Source organism: Schistocerca serialis, chromosome 4 (genome assembly GCF_023864345.2).
Source record: "Schistocerca serialis cubense isolate TAMUIC-IGC-003099 chromosome 4, iqSchSeri2.2, whole genome shotgun sequence".
NCBI classification, from domain to species: Eukaryota; Metazoa; Arthropoda; class Insecta; order Orthoptera; family Acrididae; genus Schistocerca; species Schistocerca serialis.
This window is the reverse complement of record NC_064641.1, coordinates 279,889,167-279,913,584: the sequence shown is the minus strand read 5'-3', so window position 1 is coordinate 279,913,584 and position 24,418 is coordinate 279,889,167.

Here is a 24,418-nt window from a genome sequence, read left to right as displayed (position 1 = left end):
AAAATTTTGCTATATTTTTTCATTACATTACTACGATTCTGAAGCGACATGTATATGCAGGTACTGATGGTTGGGATATGAACAGAGGTAATGATTTAAAAGGTCGTAAAGAGCTTTGTAATACCACGTTCCTGCTGTACCCCTTGTACTTTAATAACTTTTTACATTGTTTAGTCGATATGTATAATTTAAATGGTTTCTTGAATATTTAATTTATAGTCTTGAGGTTCCGCATGTAGCATTTATTATATTTTTTTTGTTAGTGACGCTGTGATTTGAATTTTCAAGGTGTAGCCCTAAAGCATTGGCATTATTGTACCTGTGTTCTTTAAAGTAGTGTTTCAAAGTCTCTTCCTGTTCACCACACCTAGAAATTATCGAAGTTATCGTATGTTATCTCGTGTACACCCAGTTTGTATTATTTGTTACAATCTCCCACTTTCTGACGAGAATGCATGTCCAATTCATTATTGGTTCTATAACCTGTATTAATATTTGCATGCTTAAAGACTTTATCGATCTTTTCAGATATGTGTCCATGGAAAGTTAGTGACACATACGTCTTCTTTTCCTCGGGTACAGAAGATGCAGTTCTTATCCTATCCCTATATTTCATTAAAATATTATTGCCCAATTGCCTAACTTTGGTTTCAGGAAAACGGTTTGTTCTAGCTACCCATACCATTACCTCAGTCTCTTCGGAGATTTCCTCTTCCACAGCAGCAACTTCGTGAATCTTTGGAATATGGAACGAAAATACGTTAGCTTCTGTACTTTTGGGTGGTTGGACGATGCTCAAATAACTGTGTCAGTGATGGTGGGTTTTCTAAACACGCTAATGGACAACTGGCCCCCATCTTTGATTAAAGTTAGATCGAGAAAATTTAAAGATTTTTTCTCTTCTAATTCAACCGGAAATGTAATCTTTTCATGCATTTGGTTAAGTAACTGTGCAAGATGTTTCACGCTATTTTCTCCCCCTTCCATCAGAACACGCACATCATCCACATATCTCCTTTACATGGTAATTTTTTCAGAAACAATCGGATACATCTAAAAAACCATTGGAAAAATAATTAAAAGAAAGCGAAAAGTATAAAAGTTGGATTAATTCCCAAATTTGTACCACGGGAAGTTTGTTATATGTAACTAAATTTTTCCTGAAAATCTCACAAGTTTCAGTAATGAGAATACTGGCGTAGCGAATTTTTGTGTCTACAGATGCCAACATTGCAATCTTTGTAACCATTGTGCTTATGATTATATCTTCCATGTCGTAGATATTTTTTTGTACGGAATATGAACGTGTAAAAATACATTTTCTGTTATATTTTTGTTTAAAAATTTGTACAGTTACACATTTGGGGCTCCACTTGGGTCCACAAAAGGCCTGAGTGGTAATTCCGCGTTACGTAGCTTAATTTCGACTCTGAGAATTGGGATTTGTGGGTACAAAACAAGCATTCGTTTCTTATCAAATGGAGACTGGAGATGGGAGCTGGATTCTTGATTGTATTTTTAAGCCTAGTTGGAATTGAGATAGGAGGTTTCTCCTAATATCCTCTATACCATTCCCCTTAAAGTATTTTTGTGTTTTTGAAACGTAATTTTTGCAGAAATTAAAACTACTGAGTAACCTTTGTCCGATTTCGTCACAAAAACTTTATTTTCAAACAGTTTCTGATTAAGATTTTTTTACTGTAGTGCGTAGATTACACCTAAGCCTAGTGTGACAATTGATTGTCTTTAGTATCGTTTCAGTTACAACTGCAATCTTCGATTGTAATTTATGCGATTTCTTATTAACTTCACAAGCTGTTCTTACCTTTGCTATATACTTATTATTATCTTTAACATCCATCTTAGCTGGTAAACTGTAACTGAAACTTTTTCGAGCTATTTCCTTTCATTACAAGACAGAAATACATCTGTAGGGTTTAGTACCCCTTCGGTAAACGCATGTTTCTGTACATGCGCGGCTGTAGTGCGACGTGGCTGTATTTACTGCGCGACACGGAAGTGCAGCTTACGTCGATGTCCTGACACCGTGCGTGACTTCTCACATATTAGGAAGTCAATGACAAGAGGAAATAAACTTGTGAACAGCGCAGGTTTTGAACACTTACTTAAAAAACACACGAACTTATGAGACATTACAGTTAGCAAACAAATTGACATTATAGACAGCACTTATCTCTGTCTTTATCCATAGCACTTCACATTTATTACTAACATATTGCGCACTTGCGCACTGGTTTCGAATTTTTATTGCAGGCATTACTTATCGAAGTTAACCTTCAACTGGCTGACCACTGAACTCCTTCTGGCAAGATAAATCTGCTAAACTATCAGGCACTATAAGCTACAATTGCGATGTAAAATTGCGAATCAGGTCTGCGCTCATGTTGATATTAGATACGAGTATAGGAACAGCTATTACGGACGCTGTGATAATAGTAAAATAGCCACAGGTATTTTTGTAACCATTCATTTCAATATCGTCTTTCGAAAAAGTCATCGTCAGATTCTGAAAAGAGATTTTTATAAAGTCAATTAAAAGTAGCGAACACATTCTACAGAAGTAACGCAGCAGATATTATACATACCGACGGCCGCTGGGGACGAGCGGTTCTAGGCGCTTCATTCCGGAACCGCGCTGCTGCTACGATCGCAGGTTCGAATCCTGCCTCGGTCATGGATGTGTGTGATGTCCTTAGGTTACTTAGGTTTAAGTAGTTCTAAGTCTAGGGGACTGATGACCTCAGACATTAAGTCCCATATTGCTTAGAGGCATTTGAACGATTATACTTACCATTAAGCGAACAAACACCATCCAAAATACTGAGTCACTTTAAGTGTGCCATATGAATAGGAACTAAACATCCGTGGCTGGAGAGAAAACTAAAGTGGACACAAGGTGAAAGCACATCACACACAAGTGAAGGCAACGAACAACAAAAAATGCATACAGAAAGACGGTAAAAATTAGTATAACGGTGGAAAAACGTCATGCACGTATAGTTTTATATCTTGTAGTAAGAATTACAGTTAAATTAATAAAAAGTCATTAAGTGCATGTTTAGAGGAAGGGCCAGTCACAAACGTTTATTTAGGTTCACGGAATAGGTTTCGGGAGGGCACGAAACATAATGACAGGAATATTGCACTTACATATTATGATACAATCGTAAAATGACACCAAACAATAATGTGTGTACCTGGGAATATCATAATATAATTGAGAACATAAACAAACTTTCAGGTTTCATATCCGTACCATAGCCATCTGCATACAGACCACAGCAAAAATGAAACACAAGGCAAAAATAACAAAATTCATACATATAACACGAAATAAACTGTTGAACTGGCCTGCTGGTAGTGACCTTTTACTGCAATAATTACACAACAAGTAATGTGCAAACGTGAGGCCTTCCATTATACATGCTGGTGTGAAGTACAATTGCTAGCATTGTCTACTGAATCTGTCGTACGTATTAAAATATTTTACAACAGAAAATGACGCTACACAAACTAAAGGGAATACAGCATGTAGTAAAATATAAAAGGACAAAAGCAATGTTTCTGGGTCAAAACCCTATTTCCATACATAAATATACCAATGAAGATGAAATATTTAAAACTATGGTTACGACCCATAAAAGTACATCAAGTACCAAATTATAAAATTAGTCCGGCGTTTACAGTGGAACTAAGCAGTAGTAACTGCGAAAAATGTGAAGTCATATATCGGGGCTTCCAGCTCGTTGTCTACGCAAAGTAACATACAACGTAAGCTCAGTCACTATACGTGCTCTCAATGAAGAGGCAATCGCTAAAGGGACTGAGGTAATAATACAGGTTACAGGTAACTAGACCAAAGGTTTTCCCGAAACCAAAGTTGTGGGGTTGGGCAATAAATATTTAATGAAATATAAAGAAAGGATACGAATTGCATCTTCTGTAGTCCAGGAAAAGAAAAAGTACGCGCCTTTAAGTTTCCATGGACCCTTATTTGAAAACATCGGTAAGTCGGGTAAGCATGCAAATATTAATATAGGATGTAGTAACAATAATAAATTGGGCATGCACATATAAGTTGGAGGTTATAACAAAATGTAAAGAACCGGGCGTATACGAGATAAAATGCGCTAACTTCGACAGTATTTACAGTAGAGCAGACGAGAAGAGACTTTGAAACAATCTTTTAAAGAAGACACATATAATAGTGGCAGTGCCTTAGGGCAACACCTAAAAAATTTAAATCACAAGGTCACTAACATAACAAAAGATCTAGAAATCCTACATGTAGAACCTAAGGGTTATAAAGTATATGCTCTGGTAGACACTTAAATTTATACGTCTCGACGTAAACAACCTGAAAAATTTTTAACGACTAAGAATGAACAGCAACGACGTGATATTACAAAATTTTTGACGATCTATTAAATCATTAATTTTATTCATGTCCCAACCATCAACCATCAGCACCTGCATAAACATGTCGGGTTAGAATGATAACAATGTAATGGAAAGTATAGAAAAATTTTATGTATCACAAGTGAAACATCTACGTACATGATGGATTACCAGGCACAGTAGGGTCTGATATAAGTATGCATTCCTACTAATTATTAGTTTTCCTAACATAGGTTGTCTCTGGTGCCCTCATATAATATCCTTTTTATTTCGAGTACACAACATTATATTTACTTTGTTCCAAAGTTGGTTCCCGGTTTCTTGATGTAGCTGCACATAGACTGTATGTTACGCACATTATACGCAACATGCACATCACGGTGTTACCATAATACCCTAGTACTAAATTTATTACTCGTGTAAGGGTTCGAGTCTCCGACAGCTAGGCACTACCATAGTATGATCATATGGCCGATATACTGCTCTGATTATGGTTTATTGGTCAAGGTAGTTCGAATTTATCTTCTACGTAATAATTGAAACATTTTCTCACAATTAAGAGCTGACTTGGCAAAAAACGAAAGAAAATGTAAACGATGGTTATGAGGTCATGTTACAGACTATGTACGTGGCTATACACATTTTGTACGGCATTACTTCCATACTTGTGGTTTAATAGACGGAACAGCTGTTACGTGAGAGACAAAGAAGTTCTTCATACTATATTAAAATGTATAAGGGCTTGAGTCCACAATGTTCGTAACCTCACGATATTCTCTAATGATACAATTTTTGAGTAGAAAAGGAGCTGAAAGCCTTGATAAATGACTTAAAATTTTTTCGTAATAATTAATATTTCTTTCGCTATAAACATTAGACTGGTTTAAATTTGGTACTTGATGCACTTTTGGTGGTCGTAGATATTTATTATGGTATATCTGACCATGCATGTTTACAAGGAACAGGGGCTTCAACCCCTGCTTACAGATGTATAATGGTAAGGGTACGAAACCTGATAGTCTATCTTTTGAAAAAGACTGTGATCTTTCCAGGTACACAGATTATTGTTTGGTGTCATTTTACGATTGTATAATAATATGTACATGTAATACTCCTACCATCATGTTTCGTGCCTTCCCAAGGCCTAGTCTGCGAACGTAAGAAAATGTTTGTAATTGGCCCAACCGTGCATAGGTAATTCATGACTTTTTATTCCGTTAACTATAGTTTTTACTACAAGATATAAAACTATATGTGTATGACGTTTTCTAACATTATACTTATAACTACTGTCTTTCTGTATACGTTTTTTGTTATTCATTGCCTTCACTTGTGTGTGATATGCAGCCACCCTGCGGCCGCTTAAGTTTTCTTGCATGGCTTTACAGCCATGGATGTTCAGGTATTATTCAATATAGCACACTTAAATTGAATCAGTTCATTTTATTGCGTTTACTCCCTCAATTGCTATATACAATATCTGGTTGAACTGCATTTGCCCAATTTATTCGCAACTTTTAATTGGTTTTGTTACAGATTATGATGATTATATTCTCGAAAGGTGTCATTAGGAAGAGTTGTCGCAAGAATACCTGTGAATGAAGAGCATTAAAACCTTACGAGTTTCAACATTCACATTTGCTCAGTCTTCATATCTAAGACATCCGAGAAGCGCGGTAAGGGAGCTGTAGCACCTCACAAAGTCGAGTGCCTCATTCATCAAATGGTTCAAATGGCTCTGAGCACTATGGGACTTAACATCTGTGGTCATCAGTCCCCTAGAACGTAGAACTACTTACACCTAACTAACCTAAGAACATCACACACACCCATGCCCGAGGCAGGATTCGAACCTGCGACCGTAGCGGTCACGCGGTTCCAGACTGAAGCGCCTAGAATCGCACGGCCACACCGGCCGGCGCCTCATTCATCATGAGTGGCCAAGGTCAACAGGCAGCACAGCCTGTTGAAACTGCTTATGTAATTACTTAGTTCACCGAGAAAGCGAGAGTACATAAACGTAGGTGAAGGCCAGGGTGGCTACAAAGGAAGCGAAAAATCGCTTCTCGTCTTTTGATAACATTTGTGTGTAGTTATTCAATAAATTGTTACACCTCTAACTTTTTCAGATTCTCTGAACTTCTTACTACTACCACGGTCCCTAATAAATACGGAAACAGTACCATCTTTTGAATCTCTACACATTCATCGAGTACATACACGCGTAGGTTTATGGATAAGAAAGATTTCCTGAAGTATCCATTCTTATAGCCATTTCAAATTGTGTAATAATAAAAATTAGAAATCAAATCAAATCACAAGTTGGATAAATTAAGATCTACGTGTACTTGTTGGTCTTCAGTAATGTGTAACACATCTCTTTTACTGAAAAAAAGTGCACGTAGCTCTTCTGGTGCACATTTTAGAGCCAAAGTTTACTGGACTTTTTCTCGTATTTTTGTACATACCATCTCATCCGAAAAATATAGCAAATGTAACAGAAGTGTTTCCAATACCAAAGAGGAAGCAGTGCTCATAGCTCTTAAGGTATGCGTTATAGAGCCTATTGTGTATTGACCGGGGACCTACAAACAACGAGGAGGCTTCGTCCCCCCGAACCCCTTAGAGGTTCAGAACCCCACAACAGGCCACAGCAGTCCACCCACTGCACCCTGCCCCACACCGAACCTAGGGCTATTCTGCGGTTCGGCCCCCAGTAGACCCCCCCCCCCCCCCCTACCTCCCGCGAACCTCTCGCACCAGACGAATGTAACTCCAAATGTTTACGTGGTACAGTAATTATACTGTACTCGTAGTGACACCCCGAAATCGATACTGTCGTTGGTAGTCTGTCATCAGTCAGTCTAACCTAATTTACATAGTCACGGTCTTAAGCGGCCCCTAGACGGTCAGTAATATTTCACAATAAAGTTATTAATACAACGTTATTGTCGATCCCGCTACTCTGTTGAGCACTTTTTCCATTTGCATTAAGAGTAACAATGTGGAATAACTCTGTGGGTCGGAACTTTGACCAATAAAGACGTTGCTGCTGTATAATTGCTCTCCTTTGTTGCAAATAAAATAAAAAGGTGGATGATAAAATGGTTCAGAGAGCATCAAAGACCACTGACGAAAACTGGGTGAGATAATTCAGGTTGAAATATAAAAAAATGTTATCATAACATTTTCTATTTGTTGATGATCCAGAATTTGATACATTACCGAAAATGATTATCCACATTCCTCGGCGTCCCCATTCTCAGCACTTACTACCACGCGCCCCACTCGTCACACATCAACAAGGATGAATTTCTGCGGACGCATAATTCGAAAATAACACAGTAGAGACCCAATTCCACCAAGTTAGCGCTTGTCTGTTGGGCTACGTTACCTGGCTACTTGCAATTCTTTCGAGGACTTGCAATTTGCAAGTGCAGTTTCACCTCACAGTACTTGAGACATAGCTGTGTGAACCTGTCATGCTATAATAGGTGTACTAAATGATTACATTTAACGAGGTAAAAATCTTTAGATACTTTTATTCATAACTTTGCGTTGATTAAAATTTCTTAACTCATCTTCCTTTGTGCCTATTCCCTGTAGTTTCTGACACACACACCATGCGATTCATCACTGTTAACACGACTGTTTCTATACTCATCTGCTCTAGCTTCCCATAATGCCGTCAATAATTTATACACTTCAATGCATTTTCATAATAATAACGCTCTTCCATTTTGATCTGAACTAATTTCCCACAGAATAGCAACAAACGTAACTAGACTAAACTGCCAGCCTTGGTTTGTGTAGCACGCAACGGACTGTCAAGGATGTTGTCAATACTGGCCGCAGATGACGCCATATTTCCAGACAATACAATGACTTTCCAAAGTTTTTGTTCTCAATACTATTGCGCAACTTCTCAATCCCACCACTTTTTTTGTTATAATTCTTCCGACTGCGTTAATGCGGCCCGCCACGAATTCCTCTCCTGTGCCAGTCTCTTCATCGTGGAACAGCACTTCCGTCCTCAATTATTTGTTGGATACATTACGATCTCTGTTTTCGCCTTATACAGTGTTTACCTTCTACAGCTCCCTCTGGTACCATGGAAGTTACTCCATCCTGTACTTTCACATTTTTCTCGCGGAATCGGTTGACTCACATCACCCTGAAATCGCTTTCAGCCTCCTGAAACAACTGTAGCACTCGTAGAATTTGCTGCATTGAAAGTGACGCTGATGTTCAACATAGTGATTGGCAACTGTTCTCATAGATTGCCAGACATAACAGGCACTCTCAGGCCGAGATTATCTTTAACAGATCGCAACATTTCTTTAATTCCCCTTGGTGGCTGGAAGATTCACTGTCTGTTTAGGTCTGTGTCTTACTAGCTGTGGCACCACAGAATGGAAGCCGCTATGTGTTAGTCCACCTGGATTGACCGAGTGGCATCACGCTTTGGTTTCCCTGACCGCTTTGACCTAATATCGCGTACGGAATATCCATTCTTTCAGAATATCGTCGTCAGAGTCGAGGTGCTCCTTGTCCTAAGTCGTTCTGGCACTGTGTAACAGAGTATTAAGAAATGTTCTCTTCTGAAATGGATAGTGAAAGCTACGCCACTTCCGCTATAGAGCGTGGCATGCGTTGGCTTTCGATACACGGAAACGCCGAATCGCCCATCTACCTTGCGCTGGACCAAAGCATGTAAGAAACAAAACCTTACGTCAAATGTCTTACGTTTGGATTTATGCCGTTCGTATGGTCGACGAAATGCTGTAGTGATTATGTTCCATGTAGACAGATTGAAAATGTATAGTCTGCATATCTGAAGAAGCAGGATGGACGGAAGGAGGTGGTTATTTTTTTTTTTATTTTATTTATTTATTTATTTATTTTTTTTTTTGAGGGCGGGAGGGGGAGGGAGGAGTGTGGCAGTATTCAACATACATTCTTAGAAATACTCTATGGAAAAAGCTAAAATTACCTATGGCTGGTGACAATAACTGCTCCACCGGTCGTTTTACAATACTTTCAATTGCACCAAAATACGCGATCGTCAATGTTTGAAGGAAAAGTTTTTAAATAACATGGTAGAATAAGCAGCCAGTGTTCTTAATGTCTCTTCTGTAAGTAATGACGTAAATAGTAGTACTGTACCTTCCACAGGCAGCAACAGATGAGGTGAGGAATTCTACTAGCTGGATTTGGAGACAGCAAAGCTCCCTAAGTTCAATATTAGTAGAGTAGAGACGCAACGACGGAAATTGTTGGAGAAATATGGTTACCTGTGTTGCTGGACTTCAAGGAAAATGCTGCGGTTTTCCACAATGGAACTCTCTGTCCTAAGTAATTGTGTAAATTACTGTAGATGTTCCAGATTCATAAACAAGATCTGTCATTGGCGCTTAACAGGAAGACAGGGACCTGCTAAACAACTCTGGCGTTTCTAACTTGTGAAGAATATGAGGTGAAAAGCACCTGGGCCGGCAAGATATTATGGTCTGGCTAAAAAATCAAAGATCACATACCACTTAAATTAATATAAAGAGCAATCGGCTCTCCTACATACGGGATATTAAGAAATTTACGTAACTAGAATGAGATTTTCACTCTGCAGCGGAGTGTGCGCTGATACGAAACTTCCTGACACATTAACACTGTGTGCCGGGCCGAGATTCGAACTCGGGACCATTGCCTTCAGCGGGCAAGTGATCTACTAACTGAGCTACCCAAGCACGACTCCTGCTCCGTCCTCACAGCTTTACTCCTGACGGTACCTCGTCTCCTACCTTACAAACTTTATACAAGCTCTCCTGCGAACCTTGCAGAACTAGCACTCCTGAAAGAAAGGATATTGCGGAGATATGGCTCAGCCACAGCCTGGGGGATGTTTCCAGTATGAGATTTTGACTCTGCAACGGAGTGTGCGCTGATATGAAACTTCCTCACAGATTAAAACTGCGTACCGGACCGAGACTCGAACTCGGGACCTTTGCTTTAGGGGGCAAGTGCTCTACCAACTGAGCCACCCAAGCACGACTCACGCCCCGTCCTCACAGCTTTACTTATCAGCGCACACGCGGCTGCAGAGTGAAAATCTCATTCTGGAAACATCCCCCAGGCTGTGGCTAAGCCATGTCTCCGCAATATCCTTTCTTTCAGGAGTGCTAGTTCTGCAAGGTTCGCAGGAGAGCTTGTGTAAAGTTTGGAAGGTAGGAGGCAAGGTACTGGCAGAAGTAAAGTTGTGAAGACGTGGCGTGAGTTGTGCTTGAGTAGCTCAGTTGGTGGAGCACTTGCCCGCGAAAGGCAAAGGCCCCGATTTCGAGTCTCGGCCCGGCACACAGTTTTAATCTGCCAGGAAGTTTCAATTATGTAACTTAATGACACCTATAATCAGCCACTGCGTACATAATATTAAGAATTCTCAAACATTTGCCAAAGTCACCAAGTAGATGAGGATAGGCCTAAGGTAAATCGTAATAAGCCTTGAAATGCTATCCCTTTTTATGAAGTAATCGGTAGAAGAGAAATTGGAACTAATGGCTGAATGTTTCTCCCCTGAAATTGTGAAATTATTATACGTATGTTTGTATGGCGGCCATTATTAGGAAATGACTGATGGAACAGTCGTGGGTCTGCCACGGTTAGCAGTTATAGGTAACTTTCTAGTGTAAGATTTAGAAGAGTGAGCATTGAATAGCACATAGCAACCCTGCCCCCCCCCCCCCCCCCCCCCCCAAATCCCGTCCACCTAACCTACTTCTTCATATATATTGATCCCTTTTTAATTTGCGTCCATGGTACTGAAGCTCTGCAGTAAGTCATTGATTATATGAACGACGTGCACCGGAACATACCTCATACACATAGACAATGTCGCTTCGGTGTGCACTATCTCTGTGATGGAATCTAGCCAATGACATACTGTCGACTTCGCCTAAAAGTGACAGCTTCTCCACTTGCACTCATTCAGACGACGATGATGGAGGCTGTTACCAGAATTTGAGGAGGTGACTTTACCAACAACATTTCATCTTATTGAAGAAAGAGTTTGTTAGGGACGGATAAGACATGTGATATAGCTGTACAGGAGCATGAGGACTGTATCAGGAAAAATCAAATAGGCTTGAATTATGGGACATGAGATCAAGTTGAATATAAAAAGCGTTACCAAAAGAGAATGGGAAGTTATGGGTAGGACAAGGGGAAAGACAGGAAACAAGAGGTCTGTTTTGCTCAGGAGGGATTGGTCAGAACCGAGGATAAAGTTAAGAGACAAGGAAACTGGAGAAACAGATACCCACTAGCCAATAAGATTTATTCGAGTCTGGAAAAGTACCTCAACAGTTCAAGACTGCAAGTACACTAGCAATCCTCAAATCCTGATAGACAGTAGGTGACCCCTTAAGTTATCGCCCAATTGCGTGCTGAGCGTGTAGTACAAATTACTGGGACGACTTACTCTTAACAGAAGTCAAGGAATTATAAATACAACTCGAACATGTCAGGTTGGGTTCAAAAGCCAGTGCAACTCCTGTGAACAAGTTCTAGCCTCGAAATCCTACACTGAAGCTGGGTTCCACAAAAAAAAGACTCGATGGCCTTTTTTATCTGTCAGGTGCATATGATACTACGTGGCTAGATGGACTTCTGCTGGAGCTGAAAAAGTACGTTCCAAGAAAGAAACTGACGACACGTACGGGAAACATGCTAATCAACCGTTAGATCAAGGTAAAATCTGGACGGAAACAGTGTAAGTCATTTGCCGTAAAAATTGAGCTTCCCCAACGATCCGTCCCAGCACCCTTACACTTCAACCTATACACCAGCGAAATGCCAAACACTACTACCAAAAATTTGCTACGTTGATGACCTTTGCATAGCCATGCAAACTAGCGTACTCGAGGAAGGAGACAATATATTGTCCAGAGAGTTAGAAAGTCTCAGCACATATATAAAGTAAGGAAACTCCAGCCAAATGCAGCCAAAGCAGAAGTCTACGCATTTCACTTGAACAACAGAAATTCAAACCAATAGTTCAATTTGAACTTCTGTCAATAGAGGATAGCCACAATTTCCAGCCTAACTACCTTGTTGTCTCATAAGATCGCTTTTTAACATAAAAAAAACTTGGGAAATATTGGCTAAAAGTTGAAGATCCGAAATAACAACATAAAGAAACTGGCTGGCGCAGCCTAGGATGCCGAAGCATCCACTCTACAGACTGCAACTTTGACACTAGTAAAACAGTAACTAAATACCGTGTCCCAGTTTGGCAACACAGTGCTTATGCAATGTAACAAGACATCCATCTGAATGGATAAACGAGAATAATTACGAGCGCACTGAAACCCATACTCATCCCTTGGCTGCATACCATAACATTTCAACTCCTGAAGTGCGACGCCAAGAAGCAACCAGTCGAGAATATAGGAAGCTGCATCATCCCGACTGCTTCCAATAGCTTTGCATTCATACAGTCTAAAATGATCCTCATCCAGACCACTTGATATCACGCACTCTACTGTGGCATAATCGACGAAGCAAAAAGAAGTCTGTCGTTAAAGAAAAGTGGCGGAGAAGACGGAATGCTGCAAGAACAAAACGTCAAGCAGTTCGAGATCCATCTGGTCTACCAGGTTTTGATCTGAATAGCGTGAGTGGACAACACTGTACAGAATAAGAACCGCTCACGCCAGAAAAAATTCTACGCTGCGAAAGTGAGATCTGAAACTCTCCAGCCCGCAACTGTAGGGCCCAAGAACAAACCGTTCACCATATTGTCAGAGACTGCCCTGTGAGAAAGTACCCGGGATAATTCAGTGACTTTCTTAACGCGACTCCCTCTATTATCAATTGGCTTCACTCACTAGATGTTGTCCTGTGATTAACTGGATATGCCTATGTTAACAGTCCTAATTTAAGTCTTTAAATATTCATCATTTTGTATTATTGAACCACTAATTTTAGTAATTTAAAAATAATACCTTAGTGTCTAAATTCTGAAATATATAAATGTCAACTATAAGTATTTCTTAATATCTGCTGTTGGTCCCATACGAGAAATAAATACCGATTAATCTGGCAGAGATTAATTGTAGAGAAGGATACAGGAAAAGAATAGTCACAATTGGGGTAAAGACAACAGGTACCCACAGATCTTGCAAGAAGAACAGGAGAGAAGAAGGGAAAGATGTCTATGTAGATATAGTAAGGCATGGGAAGAAACTGAGGCTATCGTTTGTCCTCATGACCCCATAACGAAAGAAGAAAAAAGAAGAGTTGCCATATATTTCGGTATACACAATGTCAAAGGGCGAGTATTTTGAAAACAACATGAGGCAATACGTACTGTATAGGGACAGGGGACTTTCGGGTCATTTTGAAGAAGATAGTATTGCCTTGTAAGTATTTGCTCTGGGTATTACGCGACCCACGTACCACATTCATTGTCTCCCACCAGCGACGAAAGAGAAATCTGTTATCCGATCTTATGTAACCTCTCGTTCGTATCTTGAAGGAGACCTTTAAATTCAACAAAACAGCGCTCTAACCCTTCAGCAGTGAATCACTTCGTAGCGTAAGGGGAATACTCCCTTGACATCGAAATTGACGTCCGCTGATTCTCGGTCATCTGCATATACCCGGTAATATTTATCACTACACGGACGCTATTCCACGAATTATACACACGTTAAACACAACTCTTACCACTTCCGTAGCTCTAAGATGTAGCTGAGCACTCGTGGATGGTAATGGTTACAATAAGTTTTTGACAAATGTTTCGGATCATTTCATAGCGAGTCACCACTCCACCAATCACTTTAACTGGTCGTTATCTTATTTTCTCATTATAATTCGATAAACAGTTAAAAGTTTTACGATTTCATCATAAATGATTACCAACTGTTCATGCGTTACATTACTTAAACAATTCTTGCGTTCAATTACAAATAATAAATTATGTTTTGATGCATGCAGTTTATAGTAATGAATGATTTTTTTCATCGTAACTCTTCAAAAATGGTTCAAATGGCTCTGAGCACTATGGGACTTAACGTCTATGGTCATCAGTCCCCTAGAACTTAGAACTACTTAAACCTAACTAACCTAAGGACAGCACACAACACCCAGCCATCACGAGGCAGAGAAAATCCCTGACCCCGCCGGGAATCGAACCCGGGAACCCGGGCGTGGGAAGCGAGAACGCTACCGCACGACCACGAGATGCGGGCTTCGTAACTCTTCGACTGGTTTGCTGCTGTCCTCCATCTTTTCTCTCTCTTGCTCATGTCTTTCTCTTTACATATATATTACGCCCAACACCTTCTATAATCCTTTTTCCAAATTCGAATCTTGGCCTCTCTCTCTTGTACTGACACAGAGACAACCACTGCGATGAAACCAGGTGTATGAAGTAGCTGATAGCTGAGGTTAAATTACTTGTGGTGCTTTGGCGGCGGACGTGACTCCTGAAGTTTGAATCGAATGTCCGACCACCGTTGACGAGTTCTGCGAATCCACCTTCGGATCGGAATGTATTCGCTTCTTCTCTGGAAACTTGGGGGTGCTGGAATCGTGACCTACCTAATGTATGTATGAGTTCACAAAACTTCATACTCCACAGCCGCGTGATTTCTGGAGCTGCGCAGAAACAACAAAAGTTAGAGAGGTGCATCGAACAGTCCTAATAAGAAAAGTACTGCAAAAACTTATGAAATAGTCAACAAATGTTTCTGAAGTCATCATAAATGTAATGATTATATTTCCTAGACTAAGCGCAGTGACAAAAATTTCTGGTAGTACGGTACAAATGTCTCGCAACGTGCTGGCAGTCCTCTTGAAACGATTAGCTATGAATTTGACACTCATTTCATATTACAACTGGTAGCTAATATGGGGGAGGGAGAATCGAGTCGAAAATGCCAGGGGCAAATATATTTGCCTTAAATATTGGACAGGATTTTACTGATACTTGCTTAACACACAGTTACAAAATTTCTTTCTTAAAAAAGTCAACAGATCACCGTTTTAAAGTTCCTGAAGGTAATTCAAGAAACAACACAATACGCATAAGTCGTTTTAACAAAAGTTTTTATAAATTTTTAATCGAAAAATCAATAGATACCCTTTACAAAATACTGAAGAAAATTTAAAAATAAGATTAAACAATAACAGAATATGCACGACAAGATCAAAGGAACCAGAAGGCAGTAAGTTACATAACAATCAATATTGGGCAAGTTTGCTCAGAAGGCGACTACTGCATGCAGAGAATTTTTAAAATTATTAGTCGAGGTCTATCCACAACAAGAAAGCAATTTACCAACACACAGGCAAAGTAAAAGAAAATACAAGGACTGATCAGTAGAAGGCTGTTAATTAAATGTAAAGCACTTTTGTTCAGGTAGGACTGTTCGATGAATTCTTTTCTTTTATTTAAAAAATGTATATACACACAAGGCAATTTCACTGAAAAGCAGGATTATTCAAATTGCTCAGCAGCCAACTTAAAACGTTATGAAATTATATAACGAATATCATAAGAAATGAAACAGAAACATAGTCACTAGATATTGTTGCTCCCCCCTTTTTTTAAGGCCATGGCAGAAATACGAAAGCAAGAGAAATGCCAGGTTTCAGCGATATGTTTGATAAATAACCTTGAGCAACAAGGACAAACAGTAAAATTAATTTTGTATTCAGCTGCAAGCACGTTCAAAATCCAGTGATCATAGAAAGCTTCTGCTTTCACGAGCTTATCCACTCTAGTAACATCAGATTACCTGGTGTTGAATGCCCGGCCAGCAAGGCCCACAAAACAACGGTAATTAAAGGCCAGGCCACTGTGACCCGTACTACGAGGTATCGTATAACAGATAACACATGATTAAACCGGCTTAAAATATACAATGATGAAATTTATAGAATTAAGGCGGCACATCCTGGCAAACACATATACCCAATTACTACATATACGTCTTATTAACTCGTCGCAGAAGGAAATAATACTATCAGGACAGCCGAACTGCAGTATCATTCTTTTGTTTTAGTAAATTACCCACCCGACATTCAAGGTGAATCAACTATTATTCCGGCGACGGCAGCTACCAACGTTTGACAGGCCGAACATTACGTATCAGCCTAGCTGACCACCTTCTACAACACAGGGAGAATACGGTTCAGGAACTGCACAGCATACCATCTTTCCTCGGCGACGACCATTCCGCATTCGTTACAGAAGTTGACCAACAATAACAATTCTAAGCTGCCTTGCTTTCTGAAAAACAATGCCATATAACTGCTGCTCTTAAACATCAACACCAATGTAGACCCAAGACCAGGGAGCAGCCGCGTACACCATCACCAGTGAAACCGAGTCTCGGCGTTCTGATCAACCAGCACTGACGAGGGAAACTGCCCGTAATCAGTGCAGTTGGCAACTTCGTTCCCTCCACCGGCGGACTCTCTTCAATCGCCTTGACTGGCCGTGCCCTCTCTCGGTCAGCCATGAAAGTCGTAAAGTTCTCCGAGAAAAGAACCACGAGCGTAATAACTACCGAATCGCACACTCGCTTGGATCAGTAGTCTTTCTGTTCGGAGAGGTTCCTGTACTGTATAGACATTTTGTATTAACTGCGTTGCCTGCGAACTATTTGTTGCTCTTGTCTTTAGACTTTAAAATGCCCATGCTCGCATCGAGTATAAGACAGTGCCCACTGACTTACTGCAGTGCGATCAAAATATAATGGGATTAATCTCGCACGCTAAAACCAGAATCATGTTCATTCATTCCCACACTTTTCTCATACCCTTCCATTAACGTCCGAGGCGGGAATGACCGCCGTCGGTGAGGTTATATGCACTAGGCATTGACCTTTTTACGCGACGCCTCCATTCGAACCTCGAATCCTTCACATTACTCGAACATAAACATGGAGTGCATGTGTACGCAGACGACGTGAGCATCATCTTTTCTGACGAAGCAGATCTTTATTTCGCGCAACAACACAAAGAATTATATGAAGAGGAAAGCGGCGCCATTCTGAATAGGCTTGATTGAGCCGTTCGATAAGCGAGCAGTGAACAGGACATCCATCAGTGTCATTGCCTACCAAATGTTACTGGGGTATCATCTCAACCAACCTCACGGATATGTTACATAAAAAATAGATGAGAAAATGCAGTATTTTTAATAATCTTGCGAGAGCACCGACTACGACATTCTGACAAACGGCAAAAGACTTTTTTCATTAATATCTGTGCTTTCTCTCAGATCCACATCGTCACACCAGTTTCCCCATTCCGGTCAGCAAAAGAAATTCTGGCTGTCGCGTCTTTGGAAATGTGGTCATGTAACATTGTGTAGTTTACCTTTATAACTGCAGTCACAACCGTTTCCGAAGCCAGTTTGGGTTTGCGCAGTCATGTAGTGCATCTCAAGATTAATTACGCCAGAACTAATTTCGATATCTTATCAGTTAAAAAAAATTATGTGACGAAAGCCTTGTTCAACACATATAGATCAGTCCATCAGTCTCCTCTGAGATTCACGCATGAAACGAAATACTCTCCATCTTGCGTGCAGTCTATTCCATTATGGCACGACGTGCTGAAGTGTTCATCAAAATATCATGCCGACAGGTCACAAATTCACTTGGTTGGTTGTAATCTAAGCAAATGTTCTCACCAGATAGATGTTTGTCAACATCAATCAAATACAGGACTCTCTCTACAAAAAATGACGATTAGAGCATAATCTAGCACATAGATTCATTTGTGGCAGAAATTCCATTTGCTCGTGGGGAAGAAAGAAATTGCTTTAATTACTCTAACGAACCCTGCCACCACAGATTTGAGTTTTATTTTCCAGTATGACTCACACGTGTTCCCGGGAACCATACACCGGTCGTACATTAACATGTGACTCAGTTCACCCAATAGGCACAGCCTTCCCGGACACACTCAACAGTAACAGCGACGTGGAATCGTGCGATAATGACGCAGCAGAAAATACGTTGAACGGTTCGAAAGTTCTTTAATCATCTCTCGTGGTTTTCACGGATGAGAAATACAAGTTGGAAACCAGTGCCGACTGAAGATGCCCTTGAGCTGCTAGTAGTCTTTACTGGGCAGGAAGTATTTCCTAATCTTGAAGAACGGTCATAATTTTTTCTTTCTTCCATTTTAAACACAATAAATTTAATTTCAAGAATTAACGCAAAAAAAGAAGGGAAGAATATCGTTAGAAGCTAGCTATAGCAGACATTTTTGGACAGATGGGGTGGGCTATGAGGGAAATTGTGAAGCTCCCCCTCCACCAAAAAGTGGTATAGGGGTAATATCCTTGACCATAAAACGACCAGGAACCTGGGTTCACACACAGACATTGCTTACATTCTGTACACTGATCATCAGCAATGGCGGTCGAAATCACCTGTTAGAAGGAGTATCCTTCGCTCTGCCATTGCCTTCGTCAAAGAGGGCGGAGAAATGGACGCAGATTCAGGAAAGTGTTTTGCCCTTGGGTGGGAAACCCACACTGATGGGCGGAAAAGTGAACAAAGATCCGTGCGTAGTTATGCTAAAGGAAATAGAAGCTACTGCATTAAAGACACACAGCGTATATCGAAAGACATGTGGCATGTAGTTGATAAAGTGTCACGACCTCTTGTTTGGCATAAGGTACCAGACTAGACCACAATTATGAAGAGTCTACCTGTGTCCGGAGTGCATATTGTCCAATATGGAAATCATCATAAAGGAGAGAACTGCCTTTATCGATGAGATTACCTGACGACTCGTTCTTTTGCGATTTCCAGGGAACCTCCCGATCCCAGAATTTTGTAACTGGTATATTTAGAATTTCATATAGTATTCCAGTCAACATCTGTCTATCTACAAGCTTAGATTTTCGTCAACCATTTTTGTACGGTAAGTCGTAGGGTCAGTCACGCCTTGGTAGTCCATGCATTTCCCTAGGATCCAAATCGATCTTCCGTGGGATCGGCTAATACCTGTTTTCCTGTCTTCCGTAAACAATAGGTGTCAATGTTTTGCCATCATAAATTTTTACGGTTCTCTCAGTACATGCCATCTTTTCAATGGTATTATTCTCGAAGTTTGAGGAAGTCGCCCTACTACAGGTAAATCTTGCATGCCGGATATAGTAGTTTGATCACTGATATCTTTCCTAAGGTCCTGAATAGTGGAGAAGGAATGTCGCATACCCCAGGGATTCTGTTTTCACAGATGGCTCGTAGTGCTCTCTACGTCATTACTCCATCTCATCTTCATGTAGTTCCTCTTCCCTTCAGTGACATTGTTTTCGAGTTGTTGATTTTAAATAACAGTATCAGTCTCAATTTATTTAACAGTAATGTTGTTAATACATAATTCTTGTCAGTAGACCATCATCAGGCTACTGTTCAAGGCAAAACGAAGCCACAAAACATAAAATGACAGAATAACAAGGACATAATACAATAAAGAATGAAAAAGTGACTTATTCTTTCTTGCATTAAAGGTAGTGGAGTCGAGGGCATTTTGGTAATAATGAATATCAGTCAAATTCTGACCACAGGTCACCATTTTATTGTACTATGGGCTATTACTTTATATTTCATGATACCTTTCTATCCTTAAGAGTGGTTTCATGTTCACCTACAGACAGAAAATGCTAACAAGGTTTAAATTAAATGAACGCGATTGAGTCTCAGTTTTTCTTTTTACAGTCGAAATACAACAATCGCATCAGTTCCATAGCCATGATGTCTAAATGTATTGGTCTTCGAGTTTACTATATAGTCCTTCCGTGTTTGAGCCGTCTCTTTTTTCCTTACTACTGGCTTCACATCAGAGATCTTACTATTCATATTGGAGCTTCTTTCTTCTTCAGTAGCCTCTATATACTTTTGATATAGTCTACATCTGTCCTCCCAACACGATAAACCGTTCTAAATCTTTAATATTCTATTTCAGCCATTCCTAATTAGCCATTTTCTGCTTTCCTTTAATCTTTTTATTTTTAGACGTTTCTCTACTCTTTGCTTCCTCCAGCCGCTGGATTTTTAAATTATGTACTTTCGTTTACTAAATTTAATAACGAGTTTTTGCAAGAAATTTTACTTGGTCTTCTCTTTTTGCCGATTTAATCTTTCGTTGCCATCACTAATTCATCTGCCAAAGCCACCCATTCGTCTTCTATGGTATTTGCTTTCCCTGCTTCAGTGAATCGTTGTCGTTGCCAACCACTACCCTTGTAATTCTTAGTTGCTTCCGGTTCTTTTGATTTATGTACTGACCATAATTTTTCACCTTTCTTCAGTTTCAGATGTTTTAATGTGAAGTTCATAATCAATAAATTGTGGTCAGAGTCCATATCTGTCACTGGAAACATTACACATCGTCAGTAGTTTAAAATCAGATTACAAAATTTCTGTCTTACAGTTATATAACTTATCCGGAAGTTTCCGGCGTCTCCAGGGCTCATGCATGTCTACAAGCGTCATCATGATTTTAATCAAGTATTAACAATGATCAAATTGTGCTCTGTGCAGATTTCGACTTGGGTTTTACATTTCCATACATTTCCCTTTGTCCATTTCTATCATTTTTCCTTTTCTTTCTACTACTACTATCGAATTACAGTCTCCATCAGAATTTGTTTTTTATATCAACATACATTCTTTAAATTTCTTCATCTTCTCTGAATTTAGTAGATTTATAAACTTTAATCGAGTGAGGTGGCGCAGTGGTTAGCACACTGGACTCGCATTCTGGAGGACGACTGTTCAAACCGCGTCCGGCCATTCGGATTTAGGTTTTCCGTGATTTCCCTAAATCGCTTCAGGTAAATGCTGGGATGGTTCCTTTAAAGTGCCACGGCCGACTTCCTTCGCTAAACTTTCCGAGCTTGTGCTTCGTCAGTAATGACCTCGTTGTGTACAGGACATTAAACATTAATCTCCTCCTCCATGTAAATTTTAGCTTCTTGGTGGCTATGCATCTATCTTGGCTCTGATTTGTTCATAATAGCTCACACGAACTCTTTTTAAACCTATTCCTGCGTTATACCAACTCGACGTCTTTTGAAACTCTATAGTCGATTGACCAGAGGTTCTGTTCTTCAAACCACGAAACTTTGTAAATATTTATTATATCTAACGTCAAACTATCTGTTTATAAATTCCCTAAGGTACCTACCTGGCTAAGTGATCTAATAATCCGCGTTCCAGTATGTAAAACTTCAGATTTGCTTTTAAGTATTCTGCGCCTGGAGATCCGGATAGGTGACTTCCTCCGGAATATTTTAGCCGAAGGGATGGCATCTGCCTTAGATCATTTAGTAGGGCGTCATGTCTTTGAGAAATTATAGGATTTAGTTCTTCCTATCTCTCAGCCGATGGCGGTACCAGAATAGGAAGGCCATGTTACCTATGTTACAAGGTCAGATCACTCAGCCATCTATATATCGCTCCTCTCCTTGAATTATTCGTAGGGCTAGACTTTCCGCAGATGCTCCCTGATGTAGTTTTACCCATGGCACAGCTGTTCCTGTCTATATCCGAGGAAGGCAAGGAACCCCATTTCTTTTTTTTTTTTTTTTTGGTCATCGGTCTACTGACTGGTTTGATGCGGCCCGCCACGAATTCGTTTCCTGTGCTAACCTCTTCATCTCAGAGTAGCACTTGCAACCTACGTCCTCAATTATTTGCTTGACGTATACCAATCTCTGTCTTCCTCTACAGTTTTTGCCCTCTACAGTTCCCTCTAGTACCATGGAAGTCATTCCCTCATGTCTTAGCAGATGTCCTATCATCCTGTCCCTTCTCCTTATCAGTGTTTTCCACATATTCCTTTCCTCTCCGATTCTGCGTAGAACCTCCTCATTCCTTACCTTATCAGTCCACCTAATTTTCAACATTCGTCTATAGCACCACATCTCAAATGCTTCGATTCTCTTCTGTTCCGGTTTTCCCACAGTCCATGTTTCACTACCATACAATGCTGTACTCCAGACGTACATCCTCAGAAATTTCGTCCTCAAATTAAGGCCGGTATTTGATATTAGTAGACTACTCTTGTCCAGAAATGCCTTTTTGCCATAGCGAGTCTGCTTTTGATGTCCTCCTTGCTCCGTCCGTCATTGGTTATTTTACTGCCTAGGTAGCAGAATTCCTTAACTTCATTGACTTCGTGACCATCAATCCTGATGTTAAGTTTCTCGCTGTTCTCATTTCTACTACTTCTCATTACCTTCGTCTTTCTCCGATTTACTATCAAACCATACTGTGTACTCATTAGACTGTTCATTCCGTTCAGCAGATCATTTAATTCTTCTTCACTTTCACTCAGGATAGCAATGTCATCAGCGAATCGTATCATTGATATCCTTTCACCTTGTATTTTAATTCCATTCCTGAACCTTTCTTTTATTTCCATCATTGCTTCCTCGATGTACAGATTGAAGAGTAGGGGCGAAAGGCTACAGACTTGTCTTACACCCTTCTTAATACGAGCGCTTCGTTCTTGATCGTCCACTCTTATTATTCCCTCTTGGTTGTTGTACATATTGTATATGACCTTTCTCTCCCTATAGCTCACCCCTAGCTTTTTCAGAATCTCGAACAGCTTGCACCATTTTATATTGTCGAACCCTTTTTCCAGGTCGACAGATCCTATGAAAGTGTCTTGATTTTTATTTATCCTTGCTTCCATTATTAGCCGTAACGTCAGAATTGCCTCTCTCGTCCCTTTACTTTTCCTGAAGCAAAACCGATCGTCACCTAGCGCATTCTCAATTTTCTTTTCCATTCTTCTGTATATTATTCTTGTAAGCAGCTTCGATGCATGAGCTGTTAAGCTGATTGAGCGATAATACTCGCACTTGTCAGCTCTTGCCGTCTTCGGAATTGTGTGGATGATGCTTTTCCGAAAGTCAGATGGTATATCGCCAGACTCATATATTCTACACACCAACGTGAATAGTCGTTTCGTTGCCACTTCCCCCAATGATTTTAGAAATTGTGATGGAATGTTATCTATCTCTTCTGCCTTATTTGACCGTAAGTCCTCCAAAGCTCTTTTAAATTCCGATTCTAATACTGGATCCCCTATCTTTTCTAAATCGACTCCTGTTTCTTCTTCTATCACATCAGACAAATCTTCACCCTCATGGAGGCTTTCAATGTATTCTTTCCACCTATCTGCTCCCTACTCTGCATATAACAGTGGAAATCCCGTTGAACTCTTAATGTTACCACCGTTGCTTTTAATGTCACCAAAGGTTGTTTTGACTTTCCTGTATGCTGAGTCTGTACTTCCGACAGTCATATCTTTTTCGATGTCTTCACATTTTTCCTGCAGCCATTTCGTCTTAGCTTCCCTGCACTTCCTATTTATTTCATTCCTCAGCGATTTGTATTTCTGTATTCCTGATTTTCCCGGAACATGTTTGTACTTCCTCCTTTTATCAATCAACTGAAACATTTCTTCTGTTACCCATGGTTTCTTCGCAGCTGCCTTCTTTGTACCAATGTTTTCCTTCAAAACTTCTGTGATGGCCCTTTTTAGAGATGTCCATTCCTCGTCAACTCTACTGCCTACTGCTCTATTCCTTATTGCTGTATCTATAACGTTAGAGAACTTCAAACAGATCTAGTCATTCCTTAGTACTTCCGTATCCCACTTCTTTGCAATTGATTCTTCCTGACTAATGTCTTGAACTTCAGCCTACTGTTCATCACTACTATATTGTGATCTCAGTCTATATCTGCTCCTGGGTACGCCTTACAATCCAGTATCTGATTTCGGTATCTCTGTCTGACCATGATGTAATCTAATTGAAATCTTCACGTATCTCCCGGCCTTATCCAAGTTTACTTCCTCCTCTTGTGATTCTTGAACAGGGTATTCGATATTACTAGCTGAAACTTGTTACAGAACTCAATTAGTCTTTCTCCTCTTTCATTCCTTGTCCCAAGCCCAT